Genomic DNA, 19,471 nt, shown 5'->3' with positions numbered 1-19,471 from the left:
TTACTCAGCCATAGAGAAGAATGACTTTATGACATTTGCCAGTAAATGGATGGATCTGTAGACTATCATAAATGGAAAATCAAAGGTTGAATGTTTTTGCTGATATGTGGAAGCTAAACTACAGTAAGTGGGGTGGAGGGGAAGAAGGGAAGTTCAGTAGATTAGACAAAGGGGAATGAATGGAAGAGGGTGGTGATTGGAGTAGGAAAGACAGTAGACTAAGCCTAAAATAATTTTCCTATGTACACATGACAATACCTGAGTAAATCCCACCATTGTGCCCACTCACAAGAATGGGGTCTGAATTAGAATATTTCATGCTTGTATAATTTCATCACAATGGAGACTATTGTCAGGTATAACTAAGAAGAGCCAATGGAAAAACAAAAAGAATTACTGGACTTTCTCTCAAACCCCCAAACCAGAATCTTTGAAGAAAGTTCTTGTGAATCAACTTCCTTCCTTCATTTCTATTATCTATTATTTATTTATGTCCTATCTAGATGATACCCAGGATTAGAAAAATTTGGGATACTTTGAAATAAAGTCTAGTGCAAAGCTATCTGACTGGAAAAGAGTGGAGGCCAAATGATAGACACTTTGGATGAAGGTAGGAGATGACAGTGAGATCAGGGAAGACATCCTGAGATATGTGAATGTCATGGATGACGGGAGAGAAAGTGAGAAAAGTGTTTAGGGCTATATGAGATCCTGCATGTGAACTAGTGGTTTTACTAAGATTTCTAGGATCACAGGGTTGATTGGAGATGTTTGGAACCTGATGAATAGAACTGCCTTTAAAATTCATTTTGCTTTACTGGAAACATGCTTGAAACTGGGAAATGGAGGCTTCTGCTAATAGACTTACTGCTTTTTGAATGCCTCAGTTGTCCTAAAATTTGTCATTTTTTTTTCTGGATGAAAAATCAAGGATTTTTGAAGTTATGTAATTTTTATCTTTCAATTATAAAGGCCATTGAAATATATCATTTGATCTGCCAACTTTTGAGGGCAAAATAAAGTTCCATCATGAAAAATTGATGGCTTTTTCTGTGCCATATTGAAATGTCATGTAGGTGTTTAAGAGGAAGATTAAATATGCCCCTGGGTCAATTCCCAGCACCATAAAAAAAAGTACCTACTACAACTTGGCATATAAAACGTAGAAAAATTGTTAAACCCTAGCCATATGGCATATCATTGCAGAAAAATAAAATAAGGTTATGACAAATGGAATAAAGACTCAAACAAATTTAGTAAGCTAAATGAAAATATAAAATCTTGCAGAATTTTATAGATTTGGTACAAAAACAGATATAAGTTGATCAAGTTTGAAAAAGTCAATATTAATTTTTTTAGAGACTTAGAGCAACACTCATTTACTGCTTCACAATTTCTGCAGGTCTGGGCATAATCTTTTAATTGTGCTAAAATACATGCAACATAAAATAGATCATCCTAACCATCCGCAGAATACAGCAGCAGCAATAAATACATTCGTAATGTTGTGCAACCATTACCACTTCCCATCTCTATAGCCCTTTCATGTTGGAAAACCAAAACTTTAAACCCACTAAGCAACAGTTCTCCATGTCCTCTCCTCCCAGCTTTAGGCAACACACCATTCTGTTATGGAGCTCTGTGAGTTTGAATACTCTCAACACCTCATATAAGTGGGAACATACAATATGTGTCTTCTTGCGACTGGCTTATTTCTCTTAGCATAATGTTGTCAAGACTCACCCATACTGTAGCATAGTTTGTCAGAATTTCCTTCTTTTCTAAGGTTAAATAGCATTCAGTTGTATGTAGATAACCTCATTTTGCTTATTCATTCATCCATTGACTGGACACTTAGGTTGCTTCCATTTTTTAGCTAGTATGAATAATGCTGCTGTTATACATGGGTGTATGGATATCTTTTTTTGTGACCCTAACTGGAATTAGTGGATCATGTAATTCTATTTTTCATTTCTTGAGGAACTACCAGTTTCCAGTCACTACAGCATTTTTATATTCTCATCAATAGTGCCCAAAGGTTCAAATTACTCACCAACAGAAAAGTTTAACATTTTGTTTGATAGTAACATAATTATTTGATAGTGAAAAGTGACTTCATTAAAAGGGCATGAGCTCTGGGTTCTTATCAATGATTAATCAATCGTCTTTATAACGATATGGTTATTAATGTTATTTAAGTTTTTGTTAATTATAAGTCACTGTTATTCATCACTAAATCATTTTTGGTATTTATTAATTTACTATGGTGTTAGCAGCTTTGAGTACCTCAATCTGTATAAAAACTTGGCACACTTTCTTAAAAATAGATAAATTGCAGAAGGCAGATTTTCTGCTTGAAATGAATTCACAAGTACAACAGGGAAGTGTCCTGCAGGCTGACTTTTGATGACAACTTGGCATTTGTCGTCAGGGGGAAAGGATTCCAAGGTGAATAAGGAGGGCCGGTGACTGACAGGGAGCAGGGCTAGCTCTGGGAGAGAGCTCCCTGACTGCAAGGACTCTGTTCCCAGGATCGTCACTCCTGTGCCTCAGCAGACTCTGGACTTCTGGGTTCTCGACTGCCTAATTTATTAATATGGGGGTCTTTGGACAAATCTTTTAAAATCTTAAAAGAATTTCTACGGTTTGGTTAAGTTTTAAAGTGCCATTCTTTGAAGGCTTCATTTGATTTTCTTAGGGCCAGTAGAATATGTTTTCAGGCGATTGGGGTTTGAAAGCAGCCACTGCCACGTGATACACTAACTGCTTTCAAATACGTCTGACAGTTCAAAGAAAGGCAGCAATTGTTTTTCAAGACTTTAAGCATAACCTCTGATTTCTCAGGCAGTAATGCCGTTAATTGCTAGTTATTTTAAACCAAAATGGGCAAATAGGTATCTTTGGAAAGTGTTATATTGTCATTTTATGAAACTTTTATGAAAGTTTTTTTTTTTATTGATTTAATATTTACCAAGTCATAGCTCTCATGCTAAACTCCTAACACATTTAGACACATTTAGTCTTGCTTTCAATAGTTTCAGGGCTCACATATGTCTCAGAGATAATTTAATACCATATTTCATTTAATGTTCACTCACACGTTCTGCTTTGCCACACTTCCAAGTTAGCGTTCTAAATTGATTCAGCAGAATTAATCTTCAAACACTCTTGCCTCCCTTTGCCAGCTGGTCCCTTTGTAGGTTGTTTAGAAGATATTGGACTGGTAAAAGGGAAGGTCTTACTTTGTTAAGTGGTTATCCTATCATAAGAAGATCAAAAGAGACTTTAGTCAATTTTCAGACGAATCAATTGAATCCCCTTGGGTATAAATGGGCAATATAAGCCATATAATAGCCACTGGAGAGTTATAAAACTATTTGGGTAAAGTTTCTTTATTTGTAAAAGTGGTTGTTTATTATTATGGTATTTAAAATGTAGGTTATGTAACAAGGAAACTAATTTTAGATGCGTTTGTAAAGCTGAAGTTTTGCTCTGTAGGAAAAGGAATATTTACAAATCATGGGGAGTAGAAGAAGCTTAGCAATAATAATTTTGGCATGAAAGTTCTTTTCTCTTTTCACTTTATTTTGTCAGAACTACAATGCTGTGTCATGTGTAAAAAATGTTTAAACTCTTCATTGTGTTCTAAGTGGCCCCATTGAACCCACTGAACCATCGAAGTGATTCGGGTTCTCTCTCTCAGATATAAAGTCAGAATTAAGAACAATTCACTAACTTGCTTTCAATGAATTTTTCTAGTCATGATAACACATACATAAAGAAAAGTATGGATACTTTTGTACTCAGATGCCAATCAACTGAAAACTGACTCTAATGTTCCTTAGAGAAAATGTTGGGAAATGATATGATGATGGGAGAAAGGAAACGCTCCTTTCCCAGATGCTATACATCGCATAGGAAACCTTTAAATTTAAACTAAACAGCTGGGTGCGGTGGCATACACCTATAATCTCAGGGTCTCAGGAGGCTGAGGCAGAAGGATCGCAAGTTCAAAGCCAGCCTCAGCAAAAGTTAGGTGCTAAGCAACTCAGTGAGATCCTGTCTCTAAAGAAAATACAAAATAGGGCTGGGGATGAGGCTCAATGGTTGAGTGCCCCTAAGTTCAATCCCTGGTAAAACTCATCCCTCAAATTTAAACTAAACATTTAATTCACAAATTAATATAAGGACCAAGTGAGGAAAGATGTGTGATCAGAATAAATGCTGTCTATATTAGTCAGGGTCCAATAACAAAAGTTAAAAACCATTTTAGGTGTTTCAAACACAAAGGAGCTAATGCAGGGAGTTGATTGAAAAGTTGTGGGATTGGCTTATTTCACTTAGCATGATATTCTCCAATTCCATCCATTTATCTGTAAATGCCATAATATTATTCTTCTTTATTATTGAATAATATTCCATTGTGTATATATACCACAGTTTCTTTATCCATTCATCTGTTAAAGGGCATCTAGGTTGGTTCCACAATCTAGCTATTGTGAACTGAGCTGTTGTAAACATTGATGTGGCTGTGTTACTGTAGCATGCTAATTTTAAGTCCTTCAGGTATAATAAGTGGGTGATGATATATAATGGGGGTGGAGGGGTGGAGGGTGAGAGAAGAATGGAGGAACTTTAGATTACACAGAGGGAAATGAGAGGGAGGAGTGGGGTATGAAAAATGGTGGAATGAAACAGACATCATTACCCTATGTACATGTATGATTACGCAAATGGTATGAATCTACATTGTGCACAACCATAGAAATGAAAAGATGTACCCCATTTGTGTACAATGAATCAAAATGCAGTATATTAAAAAAAATTAAAAAAAGAAAAGTTAGGGGCAAGATGGAGGAACAAGTCAGAAAATCCAGGGATCAGCTACCACCCCTGCTTCTGCCATGTGACCACTCTTATTGGAATTGTGCTGCTGATACCTCTGAAATTGCCACCAGTGTTTCTGCTGCTGCTGTTAGAAGTACCACCCAGAAGTAGGAGAGGTGAGAGTTCTAGCTGAGCTGCCAGAGATCCTGCAGTGAGACACATGCAGAGAGGGCTGGAAGAGGGTTCTGAAGATGGATTGGAGGCTGATGGCTCCGTGTTTGTTGTAGGAGCAGTAAGAAAGTAGAGCCAGTGATGATTGAGACAAAGTTAATTTTTACAGAAAACTATTGAGTCAAGGATATTGTAGTCCCTTCTCAAGAGTTTGGGAAATTAATTGATTTTGATAATATTTCTAACATAGAAAGGTCATACTGTAATTCCTTGAGATACAAAAAACAAGCCCTTTCATATGTGCAAAACCTAATATTTTCTTGAAATGTCTCTGTTCATATAATTCAAAGCTTAATTTACTGGTCTATGTATTAATCCCTTCTGGTATTCATATGCTGCAACTCCTCAGAAGAGTTGAAAGGACTACAATTTACCCTTAGAGACCAAAATCCACATAACTGGCTTTGGGCAGTCTTCTTGTTCCTTCTGCCTCCTGTACCACCTTCTACGAAAACCTCTCCTTTCTGGTACTGAACAAGTGGAGTGAGCATCACACATCCCTGCTCATACTGTGGTGAACAAACCTAATACGCTGATAACAGAAACAAATACTAGGAAATAGAATCCTTGCTTTCTTGTATTTTGGAGGTAGCTGAGATGAAGGAATCAACAATTTAACCAGGATGACTAATCAGTTAAACCACATACCCACTTGTCTATTTTCCCCTACACTGTATTGACCAGATGTTTAATAGAACCGAGTGATTAAATAAAAAATGGGCCCTTCAGCACATAGATTCATCCTACTGCTTTGTTACTTGTGTTAAGAGAAAAACTGAGAGCAGTTCAATGTAACAAAGTTAATTTGAGTAAAAAAAAAAAGGTTGTAGAACTGAGTAGCATTCCATACCAAAAATGGTAGTGTAAGGCCCCCAAAAAGGAAACCCCAACTCTGTCCCATGGATGGACGGCAACCCCAATCAACCGCAGGAGGCGTCACTTGATGCAAACCGCAAGAGGTGTTTATTCCAGCGCGCTGGGACCCAACTCAAGGAGTCGAGTCCCTAGCAGAAAATCTTGTAGGTTTATAAAGGCAGAAACCACACATCGGGAGGGGTCACACATGAAAGGGAAAAGGGGGACAAAGCTGCCCGGAAATTTCAAAGGGGGTCTGGGTTTGCTGATAACATACAACATGTTTCACAATGTTTTACAACAGGGCATAGATTCTGGTCAATAGTTTCTGGTAATCCTACTGTTTGAGCACTATCTGGCTATCAGGCTCAATTTACTCTTTTATTCTCTGTTTGGGGCTGTTTCTTGGAACAGCTTTACGGGCTTTGTTCCCATTACTGGGAGGGTGAACTTAGGGAGTTGAGATGACTGGGAGGGTGACCTTAGGGAGTTAAGATAACTGGGAGGGTGACCTCAGACAGCTTAAAAAAAATGTCCATTCTTTCAGTAGAATGCTCCACCCACCACATGAGCAGGCGAGATTTAAAACCAGAAAAAAGTAAGTGACATACAGGAGCCACCTGATGGATTGGGGTCATCATTTGCCTTGTATGGACATGGATTGATCAGTTGGGAGCTTGTGACTGGCTGAAGCTCAACTACTGTTAGCTGAGGCTCATTTGTTTGGTTACAAGGGTATACTGTGATGTTGGGTTCTAATTTCTTTACACATCAGTTAGGCTGTAGTTCACTATGCACAGAGACTACTTTGGGCCAAACTTATGGGTGAAGTTTGGAGTCTATTTTAGGTCAAATTGTATTTTGTTCAACACTCAAAAAATATGTTTTATTGTAATGTGAATGATAGAACATTGATTTGCACACAATTGCTTTGTGTGATGAATAACCACCAAAGCTTAATGTTTTTCTGGAGAAAACATAGGGACTGGCTTGAAATTCAAGCCAGGGACTGTCATGGGACTGGCACCCACATTTTCTTTATACCCTTCACTTGTCTCTCATCTCTCATCAACTCTGAAGTCCAACCCTTTCTTTCCCCCACTTTTAGTCCACCATAATGTGGTGTCTTCCTCCAACTTTTACCTAGCTACAAAGTTGTTATTGATTGCCTGTTTGTGACGATCTAGATCTGTTTGCGATCACTTTAGTGGTGGAGGAATAGGACTTTGGGTCTACTATTACAGAAAATAGGTCACATCACATTCTCATGACTGAATTAAGAGGTTCTTTTTCTTTCCTTTTTTTTTTTTCTGGTGCACTTATGGGGTTTATTGTAGACTTGAGTGTCCATTGTAATTGAGGAACTCATAGAAAGAAGCTGGGTAAGTTTCATTCTGTTTTCTTGGAGTATACCACCATATAATCAAATGATCACAACACTTTTTTTCCTTTCAAGTCTCTTAAGAATTGTCAGTGTCTACATGATTTGATGCAAAATTCCAATTGTATTTTGACCAAGACTCAAGATGAAGTTTATTATACTTGGAGATTCTCACAGTCATTCTCATGGTGATGGGGAATGTATGTACATGTCCTAGCTTTATCTGTGAGAGTTTTATGTAAATAATTTACAATGCATGAAGTTTATTTCTTTTTATGTTTTTATTATTAGTGCATTGTAATTATACATAATAGTGGGGTTCAGTGAGACATTCATACATGCACATAATTTGCTCCATTTCATTCCCTAATACTTCCCCTTCCTCTCCCCTCCTCCCTGCCTTTGATCCCTTCCTCTACTGGTTTCCCAATTATTTATTTATTTAAATTAGCACATTAAAATTATATATAAAAGTGGAATGCACTTCATACTGCACATAGCATAATTCGATTGACATAAAGTCCATTTCTAAGTAACTGAGGCTTGGATGTAGAAAGAAGAAAGTTAAAAAGGTATGCTACATATATGGCACTTCATGCATTCTGAATCTGGGCTTTGACCCGGTCTAAGTTGTTTTCATTGGAAATAAATCACCACTGACATTTCATTTTTACTCACAACCTTGAAATCTTATTCGATGTTCTTGAAAAATCTATGCTTTGGCAAATAAAAATTGTCAGCTGCTTTGTAGAAATCCATTCCCTTGAGGTCAAGTTGACAGCATCATTTAATGTAAGTCCAATTTTCCCACAAAGGAGAGTTGTGAAGATTAATGAAATTTTTAAAAAAATTCTTTGGTAACTTATTGTAGAAAAAACTTTTAAGAAAAATATTATCATGTCTGGTCTTGGTGATAGGGACATAATCTTTTCTTAAATAAGTTAAAATCTATCTATCTATCTATCTATCTATCTATCTATCTATCTATCTATCTATCCATCTATCTATCCATCCTCTTTCATCCTCTAGAATAATGTCTTACTAATGTATTTGACTTTGACCTAGATTAAGAAACATTTTATCACACACTAGTGTGTGCATGTGTACACACCACACACACACACACACACACACACACACACAAATGTATATGCACAAATTGTACTATGTACAATTAATCAAGGGGAAAAAGAAGAAGAAAAAGAGTTGATTGATCGACAGGTAGATCAATGGTACAGAATAGAGGACATGGACACAAACCCAAATAAATACAATTTTCTCATACTAGACAAAGAGGCCAAAAAAATGCAATGGAGAAAAGATAGCCTCTTCAACAAATGGTGCTGGGAAAACTGGAAATCCATATGCAGCAAAATGAAACTAAACCCCTATCTCTCACCCTGCACAAAACTCAACTCAAAATGGATCAAGGACCTTGGAATCAGACCAGAGACCCTGCATCTTATAGAAGAAAAAGTAGGTCCAAATCTTCAACATGTCGGCTTAGAATCAAACTTCCTTAACAGAACTCCCATAGCACAAGAAATAAAAGCAAGAATCAATAACTGGGATAGTTTCAAACTAAATAGCTTTCTCTCAACAAAGGACACTATCAGCGTTGTGAAGAGAGAGCCTACAGAGTGGGAGAATATCTTTGCCACTCATACTTCAGATAGAGCACTAATTTCCAGAATATATAAAGAACTCAAAAAACTCTACACAAAGAATACAAATAGCCCAATCAACAAATGGGCTAAGGAAATGAACAGACACTTCACAGAAGAAGATGTACAAGCAATCAACAGTATATGAAAAAATGTTCAACATCTCTAGTAATAAGAGAAATGCAAATCAAAACTACCCTAAGATTCCATCTCACCCCAATTAGAATGGTGATTATCAAGAATACAAGCAACAACAGGTGTTGGCGAGGATGTGGGGAAAAAGGTACACTCATACATTGCTGGTGGGGTTGCAAATTAGTGCAGCCACTCTGGAAAGCAGTGTGGAGATTCCTTAGAAAACTTGGAATGGAACCACCATTTGACCAGTTATCCCACTCCTTGGCCTATACCCAAAGGACTTAAAATCAGTATACTACAGTGATGCAGCCACATCAATGTTCATAGCTGCTCAATTCACCATAGCCAGCTTGTGGAACCAACCTAGATGTCCTTCAATTGATGAATGGATAAAGAAACTGATATATATGTGTGTATGTGTGTATATATATATATAATGGAATATTACTCAGCCATAAAAAATAAAATTATGGCATTTGCAGGCAAATGGATGAAATTGGAGAATATCATGCTAAGTGAGATAAGCCAATCTCAAAAAACCGAAGGACAAATGATCTCGCTGATAAATGGATGATGACACATAATGGGGGGTGGGAGGGGGGCAAGAATGGAGGAAGGAGGGACTGTATAGAGGGAAAAGAGGGGTGGGAGGGGAGGGAAGGAAAAAATAACAGAACGAATCAAACACCATTACCCTATGAAAATGTATGATTAGACAAATTGTATGCCTCTACTTCATGTACAGAGAAATAAGATGTATCCCATTTGTTTACAATAAAAATAAATTAAAAAAAAAGAGTTGATTGAGGGTCATTAAATTGGTATTGTGGTTTTCAAGTTGTGCCCTATAGCTCCAAAACACTTTTAGTACAAAACCTACATAAACAGATAAGCATTTTAAAAAATATCTGTGCCAAAACCCTATATAAAAATTATTCATAATAGGACACCAGAACACAAGATTCAGAAAAGTGTTTAACTAGAGTTCTTTGCTTCAGGGACTGGCGCTGGTGGTAAAAGACGGTGTCAAGTTGCCTGTTTAAGTTCAACCCACTGGAGCATTTCCTCCTCCATGGGGTTTCTGATAGGACTTCCCTCTCTTTATTGTTGCTGGCAATATGGAAATTAATAGGCTTATTCTTATACCTAGTCTATATGCTGGTTTTTTGATAAATAATAAGGACATTATTATTTAAATGAGTATTTAAAGAGATTGAGTCATTTCACATGAGCTTTTGCATCAGTATGCATATTTTCTGAGAGAAGATCACCACTCTCAGTTCTAGTTCTCCACTATATGAGTCTGTTTTGTCAGTCACCATCTGGTGCTAGAAAACCCCAGAGAGCTTTCAGACACTTTCCTTTGTTGGCATTGGGACATTTCTTCAAGTCAAAATAGGGAATATCTTTGTCCTGTTGCTTATTTTTGTCAAAATGACTAGATGATTCCGTGGAAATAGTTTGACCTTATATGTTAGTGATCACCTACATGGAAATTAACAACTGTCCCTGTTTCTCCAAGTTAGGAGGTCTAAACATCAGTATAGGTTGTACTTTATTGCATGATTTTTATAACTTAAATTCTGCTTTCAGTTTTAAAGAGTATTCTGTATTCAAAATCTCACACTGTTTCAAAAACCTTTCAGCATGGATCTGTACAGAGCACTGACATGCTGTTTTGATTACATCTCAGCTCATCCATTTAAGAAGCCTGAAAAGTTGTTTCAGCAGATTTCCTGCAGGTGTATCTGATTACCCCGGTTTCCTTGTTTCACTAAGATAAATGGAAAACTTAGGTCTTCATGAATAAGGGCTGGAGGGAGAAATTCTGCAGTAGATTGTCTTAAGGAGAGCAGAGTTCCCCATCCCTAGAAATGTTTAATCATAGACTTGGTGACTGCTTGTTGGAAACACTGTGGAGAGGAGAGTGATGCAGGATTAGAAAGCTGTAAGTTTTCATCCAAATGGGAAATTCTGTGAGTCTAGATTATGTGAAAAGACTGACATATTTGGCTTTAGAGTTTTTGAATTTTCAACAACATGCTCATGGGCTGGCACCTATGCAAACTGGCAGCCGATGTTCTAAGTTGTCACTTGTCGAAATCTGGGTTCAACATGGTAGCAATTTCAGAAAAGCTTGTGCTGAATTTGTGCTTCAGTTTAAGTACTTCAGTTGCTATTCTTCAGATTTACTCTTCTTTTTCTTGGGGTGTCACACTCTGTATTTGCAGAAAAGTTGTTAAAAGTTTCAAGATTGGGGAATACAGATAGCATCAGACATGGAAGTTCTTTGAAGAATCTCTAAGGATCATTAGTCATTTTGGAATTACGAATCCTTTGAAACTCTACCCAGAAAAGTGCACATGGAATTTTGTAGACTTGAAGGATTCACCCCAGATGAAGAATCCATGAAGGAAAAGTATACACTTTCCTGCATCTCACATTCTCACTTTCTAGGGACTGCCAGAACACATTAGTGGTTCTCTTGAAAAACAGGAACTGTGAATTTTGTTTTCTACTAAAAATCATTTCAGAATGGGAAAGGAGTCCATGATGTATAAAAGCATAAGAAGGAAAAAACCACAAAGAAAAAAGTTGATGGATCTGGCTTCATAAAAACAAAAGATTGTTCATCAAAGAACATCATAAACAAGATTGTGAAAAACATGAGGAATTTGGGGAAATGATTACAGCATTAGTATGTAAATGAATTTTTAAAATCAGTGAGAAAAGCAGTAAAAACAATGCTAAACATGACCAAACTAAATTAAAATACCATCTTTTTCTTACAGTAATTATGGAGTGATTGCCATGTGTCATAAACAGAGGATTTGGGGGAAAACACCTCATCTTCAAGGAGCCTCATTAACAGTAAGTGAAATATAAATGACCAATTAACAAATGAAAAATGCCTAGTTTCACTGGGAAATCAAGAAATGCACAAAATCAAAATAGTTTGAACATTTTGACCGATCATAGTAGCAGAGATAAAAATGCTGAATATTATTGAGGAGATGAACATTTGCTGTTATCTACTTCTGGCAGGTGTTTCTATTGTAGCAACTATTCTGGAATGATCTTGGCAACGTGTATTAAGAACTTGAAAAAGTGGATACTTGTTAGGTTTGGATATTAGGTGGCCTCCACAAGCTATTCATAAAGAAAATGTTCATATGTAAAATGATTAGATTATGAAAGCTGTTACCTAATCAGTTCATCCTAGTTTGGACTGACTGGGTGTTAACTCTAGGCAGGTGGGACCAACCTGGAGGAGGTGGGTTACTAGGGGGCATGCCCTGGAAGGGTGCATCTTCCCTGCACCACCTTCCCTCTCTCTCTTTTACCTGATTCTGTCATGAGCTGGGTTTCCTCTGTTGGGTCCTTACCCCATAATGCACTACTCATTTTGGACCCAGAGCAAAGGAGTTGGCTCTCTATGGACTAAGACCTCTGCAACTGTGAGCCCCAAATAAGCTTTCCCTCCTCTAAATTGTTTTTGTCATGTATTTTTGTCAAAGAGATTGAAGAGCTTACTAAAATAGTACTCTTTGAATTATTTATTCCTTTTCTATGATCTATTTAAACATTTAATTCAAATACTTCCATAAAAATGTTCATCTCAGAATTAATTATGACCTCAAAAATATAATGGTTATGATTATATATGGAGTAACCTAAATTCTATTTAAAAATATATATCATTGTCCAATTGTGTTAAAATAACGTGCATAAGGAGAAAAAACACAATAGAAGACATTGTGATTGCATTTAATTTTTTGCATTTTTAAAGTTTCTTTTTTGTTAGTTTTGAAATAAAATATTATAATATTAGCAATGATTATTTGAAGGTGCAGAATTAGAAATGATTTTTTAAATTTATCTTCTAAAGAATATTACTTATTCGTTTTTCAAATTTGCCATAGTGAACATTTTCATACCTTTTATATTTTCAGAGGCAAACAAACAAGCAAACAAAACCCCATATCATTTAGGAAACACATCTTGATTACAGGAAGATATTTGATTGTTTTAAAATAGCCATCAAATGATAATAATTCTATGGAAGCAAGATAGAACTCACTCATATAGAGAAGACATTAGATAGAACTAGCTCTTTAGAACCTGTGTCATTTAGCTTGGTAGCATTTATTGGATTTTGATTCACTGAAAATAAGACAGACCTGAATATTTTCCACTTGATACTTAATCTAATTATATAATTTTGAAAAGGTTATTCTTTGAACTTTCAAATGTTCTTAAAATGTACTTGGCATTTTTTAAAGTTTAGAAATAGGTTTATGAAAGTGATGCATTTGGGTTAAGCTCTTGTATCATTTATTAAATATTTTCATAGATTCACAGGAAGACATTTGAAATCACACCAATTTTTAAAAATCTAACTTATTTATATACATTTATAAACATTAAATCCTAAGAAGAATAAATCAGTTGTCTTTTAGCTAAAACCCAAATGAAGGCAAAATGTCTGCAATTTTATTATACAAATGATATACAAGTGCTTTATTACTGTATTCAGAATAAAGAAATGAAAGGAGGAGGGAAAAAGATTTTTAAGGTGCCTGGTTGAGAGAAGTCTTTACTTGTTTTATATGAGAAATCTATTTGTTAACATCTAGATACATATCTTCCTACACCCACATGTAATTATGAATATGGATATAAATACAAATACAAATATATCCACAACACTTGCACGTAGACACACACACACACTCTGACATGCCTTTGGAATTCATATCCTTGGAATGTCTTTGTCTCCTTTCTCTTCTCATTTATTCATTTCATCAATTCAGTATTTCCTGAAAACCTATGATATGATAGATATTTAGGCATTATGTACACCAAAATGAGTCAATACATTCTGGAGTTTATACATTCCTTGAGGAGCTTACGTGTCATAGGTAAGACAAGTGCACTAATGCTATTTCTGGTTATACCATAATAGAGGGAGCCACAAAGTACTTTCTAGATACTAACAAGGAATGACGAACCTGGCTTGCTCAGGGGTGAGATAGGAAGAAAATAATGTTTAGATGAACATTCCTGGTCTAATGAGCAGAATTTGTTAGGTGGGGCAAAGGACACCTACATAGCAGGAACAAGAGTGGAATGGTCACTGTGGTCCCATTGTGGAAGGCTTTGTATATCAGACTATACTTAAATCTCAATCCTAGTAGCCTGGGACATGCCCCAAATCTCCATGGCCTGGGACATCTTGAAGCCTGGTCATCAAGCCCCAAATTGTCCTCTATCTGATGGCCAAGGACCATTTTTCTATTATCAGACCTAATTATCCCAGAATGCTTTGTGTGAATATGCAAATAAGGCCCCTCTGCGCAGAAGGCAGCCCTCCATTCCTGCTGAAGAAGTACTTTGCCAAAACCTACTTGAATCTTCAGGTGTACCCGTTTCGGAATCAAATAGTAAACATGCCCAGAGTGCTTTCACAAGACCTTCTAATTTGCAGTGACCTGGAAAACCCAAACTGCTAATAAGCAGTAAACACCTACTCAAGGCTGGCAACTGTGTCAAAATGTTAATTACTCTCCAATAGCCACATTTTTTTTCTCTCTTCATTTGCTCTTTCACCTCTTCAGAGACTTTAATCGAGTTTGAATTTTCCTTACTGTTGAGACGACTGTGGTGTTAAAAATAAGTTAGCCCTTTGCCTGTCTCCTGGGCACCTATGATCTCAGGCGTCATTCGCTTCTCTCCCTGTCCAAGTTAATTACATTCAGTGTGAGCTTGAATTTTTAAATCCATCTGTTTTCCCCATCTCTGTAGGCAGTTTATTTATATCTACTTTTTTAAACAGAAAAAGAGATAGAATAACAGTTTACTCATACTTTAAACATTTTGAGTTTGATGCGATATCTTCTTTTAGAATAAAATCACTGGGAAACAATTGATTTCACAGCTGCTCTATGTCTAAACACTGACAAAAGGCGGCCCATACTGCTGAGGTTCATGTGTGTTATCCTTTTCTATAGGCACGTACCATAATTGATAATAATGGGTTTGTTCATGGATTAGCATTCTAAATGGTAACTGGACTATAAACTCTGTAAGGGCAAGAAAATGTTCTCTGATATTCTTTTGAAAGTCATAGATAGTCTATGCTCATTCTACAAATATTCTATAATATTATGCTAGGTACTTAAAAATATTTAGAGAATGAATGAAGGAATGGGTTAAAGTTCAAAATAACTGCAATAACTTCAGGACTCACAACTTTTTTTTTTTTTTTTTTAATTGCCAAGGACTATCTTACTAATTTTTTTTCATATGTGCTATTTCTGTTATCTGTTGATATGGAACAAGTTGCTCCAGAGTTTATAGCTTAAAATGACCATTTATTATTTTTCACAATTGTGTGGATAGTTTGGATGATTCCTCTGTTGGTTACCCCTGGTTCACCCACACGACTGTGAATGTTGGACAGACAGCTGGATCCTAAGGTCCAGATGGTCTCACTTACACGGCTGACAGTTGGTGTTGGCTACCATCTTGCATACCTTATCCATGTGACCTCTCAACCTAGATGAGAGGCCTTCTTACATGGTGCCTCATGCAGGTTTCCAAGGGGGAAAAGGCAGAAGCTGCAAGTCCTCTTTGCAGTTATATGCAATGTCACTTTTGCCACAATCTATTTAGTCAAAGGAAGTTACAAGGAGGCCTAGATTTAAGATGCAGAAATAGACTTACTGGGAATTGTGCTATACCATAGCTATGCTTTTCAACCAATATTTTGAAGTGATGATGACAAAACTGAAGATGATGATGATGAGGAGAAAGATACTAAAAGTACCGAGTATTTGCACTATCTAACCTGCATTCCAGGTGATTTAAGTGTTCATGTCTCACAACAATATTTTGAAGTAGGTGATATTATCATCCTCAATTTATAGATGGGGAACTGAAGATTAGAGCAGCAAAAGAACTTGCTCAATATCCTACAGGCAGCAAGTAACAATCTAGGGATGAAGACACAGGTTGTCTGTCTTCTTGCCTGTGGTTCCCTCCCCTCTCCCGTCTCCATTTCTGTATACTCTGTGTGCAACAATTAATCCCTGGTATCTATATTATGCTTTTCCATCTCAACCTCAATCCTGATTTTATGTAATGACACAAAACCATAAAGGGTTGATAATGATTTTATGAAACCAAGAAAATTATTACTGAGGCTTTGTTGTTAATAACCAAGAGATGAATAAGTAAATAGATATCTATAGGCTGTTAACTTCTATTTATTTTAATAATTGCCAAAAGTGATTCAGCCCTTTTTCTTTTTTTTAAGATTGATTTTAGGATTAGACTGAGAGAAACTCTAATGAATACAGATTGCAGCGTGTAATCCCAGTGGTGCATGCCTGTAATCCCAGAAACTCAGAAGGCCGAGATAGGAGGATCAGAAGTTTGGGGTCAGTCTCAAACTGTAATTTAGTGAGACCCTGTCTCAAAATAAAAAAAATAAAAAATAAAGTGCTCCTGGTTTAAATACTCAGTGCAACAACAATAACAACAACAAAACAAAAACAGATTTTATTAGTTCTTCCTGAGTTCCTACAAACTTTCCCATTGACTGGAGACCTCAGAATCATTTCCTCTTCTCCTCTCTTCCTCGTTCTGCATAACCAAATTTAGTTTGGAAGATATCGTCTGTCTCCTTCCTTCATTTCCATCGTACAGAGCTCCTTGATGCTTAAAGTGTGATCTGTGTGCCAACAACATCAGTATTCCCTGATGTAGAAGTTCAGAAAATGCAAGGGTTCGGATTGTACCACAGACCTACTAAATTAGAATCTGCTTTTGAATAATACCCCCAAATGATGTGTATGCATTATAAAGTTCAAGAAGCACTGGCATAGTGACCAAAAGCATCACATATTTGTGTGTGTGTGTGTGTGTGTGTGTGTGTGTGTGTGTGTGATGCTAGCGATTGAACCCAGGGCCTCAAGTATGCTAAGCAAGTGCTTTACCACTGAGCTAACCCCCAGACCCATCAGGCTGAGTTCCAATCCCAAGTCTTTGCCTTACTAGCTTTGTAATCTTAGGCAGGTTCCTTAACCTTTCCAAGCCCAGGATTCCCCATGTATAAAATGAGGACAACAATAGTATGACCTCCAATGGTTAGTGTCAGGATTATATGTGATTATTCACAATACCTGGTGCATTGTATGCACTGAAGAAGCAGGAGCTAAATGTATACAGCTGTGTTGTTATTGTCCCAGTTGGAGACATCATTCCTTCTTCTGGACCATTGTGATGACTTTCTACCTGCATTTTCAGCCCCAGGCTCTTCCCGTTCTTTTCATCATACACTCAAGTGCCAGTTATTTCCAGTAACACAGATCTGATAGTGATGCTGCCTTTTGTAGAAAGCTTCAGTGAAGCCCTGAAAGAAAATAAAAACAAACAGAACCCCCCAAAAAACAACCCAAACAGAATAAAACAATGCAACACAACACACACAAACACACAAAACTTTAGCACATCTTACTGTGTTTATAAGGCAAACTTTGTGGCATGGAATTCATAGTCCCCTACTCTCAGCCTCTGAGAGAGAGAGACATGGAAACTGGGAAGCACTAACAGTCAGGAGCTTCAAGCCTTGTTTTTTTTTTTTTTTTTCATATATATTTTTAAATTGTAGATGGACATATTACTATTTTTTATCTATTTATTTTTATGTGGTGCACAGGATTGAATCCAATGCCTCACATGTGCTAGGCAAGTGCTCTACCACTGAGCTACAAGTCCAGCCTCAAGTCTTGTTTTGACAATAAAAGGCTGTGTGACATTAGATTATCACTTTACATGGTGTGGGCTCCAGTTTCCTAACCCACAAAGTTAAGTGGTTGTTTGGTTGATGGTTTTACCAAGATCTGACCTCTAGTTATTGACCAGGCTAAAACTTAATGCTGAGCCTTCTGACACACCAACAACCCAGAGCTTTCTGCACAACATTAATTGAGAACCTTGTTTCTGATTTCTTACTACTGGAAATAATTTTGTCAATTGTTAGAAAACAGATCTACATGAGATATTTTCAATGGCTATTATTTAAAAGTGTTTAGAATTACTTAGATCTATTAGTGAAAGATAGATAATTGTCTTCCATATTTTTCACACTGGAGTTCTGTGGTACCCCAATGTGGTTAGAATTGACCTATGAGAATCAAAGGAGACAATGATTTTCAGTTCTTGCAATAGGGTGTTTAACAAAGTTTTTGGGAACCACTGCTTTGGACACGCTTTCTGCTCTAGGTCCCAGAAGCCCAGACAGAACACAATGCAGTCACTTGTTCTACTGAAACTAAACTTTGAAATGGGTCAGTTTTCCTGGTCAGTTTTCCTAAGGACCAATATAATAACGAAGTTTCCTGATCTACTTTTTGTTTTCTGTTTATACTTTTCTCGGCCCTTTTCTGACTATATTTTTTTAAAATTTATTGGTTCTTTGTAGTTAAACACGACAGCAGAATCCATTTTGATATAATTATACAAGCATGGAATATACCTTATTCTAGTTATAGTTCCCTTCCTATGGATATACATGATGGTGGAATTCACAATAGCAAAGCTAAGGAACAAACTTAGGTGCCTTTCAATAGATGAATGGATAAAGAAAATGTGATGTATATATACCCTGGAGTATTATTTGGTCAAAAAGAAGAGTGACTTTATGTTTTCTCCCTTTTCCTTTTTTTTGGTGGTGTTGAGGATCTAACCCAGAGCCTCTTGTGCATGCTAGGCAACTGCTCCACCATTGAGCCAAATCCCCAGCCCCTATCTTTTCTGCCTGTAAAGTCAAATCCCTCTCTTCAACAGATCAGAACACTGGTGTAGTCTGAGGTGTTGCTCAAGTCTAGTACCACAAATAAAAGCCTATTACAGCAGGCTTGGTGGCACACCCCTGTAATCCCAGCAGCTGAGGCAGGGGGATTCTGAGTTCAAAGCCAGCCTCAGCAAAAGTGAGGCGCTAAGCAACTCAGTGAGACCCTGTCTGTGAATAAAATACAAAATAGGGCTGGGGCTGTGGCTCGGTGGTTGAGTGTCCCTGAGTTCAATCCCAGGTACCCCTTCCCCAAAAAAGCCTATTAGAACCAGGCACGCCTGTAACCCCAGTGTCTTGGGAGGTTGAGGCAAGAGGATTGCAAGTTTGAGGTCAGCCTCAGCAACTTAGAAAGATCCTGTTTCAAAATAAAAAATAAAATAAGGGCCAGGGATGAATCTCAGTGGTGGATGTCCCTGGGCCCAATTCCTAGTACCAGAGAAAATAATATTAAAAAAAATCTAAAGAGCTAATTATGTTTAAAATAAACTTGCAATTTTGTCTTTTGACATGAATAAT

The sequence above is a fragment of the Sciurus vulgaris genome (genome assembly GCF_902686455.1).
Source record: "Sciurus vulgaris genome assembly, chromosome: 7".
NCBI lineage: Eukaryota > Metazoa > Chordata > Mammalia > Rodentia > Sciuridae > Sciurus > Sciurus vulgaris.
Note: the sequence above shows the minus strand (reverse complement) of the source record.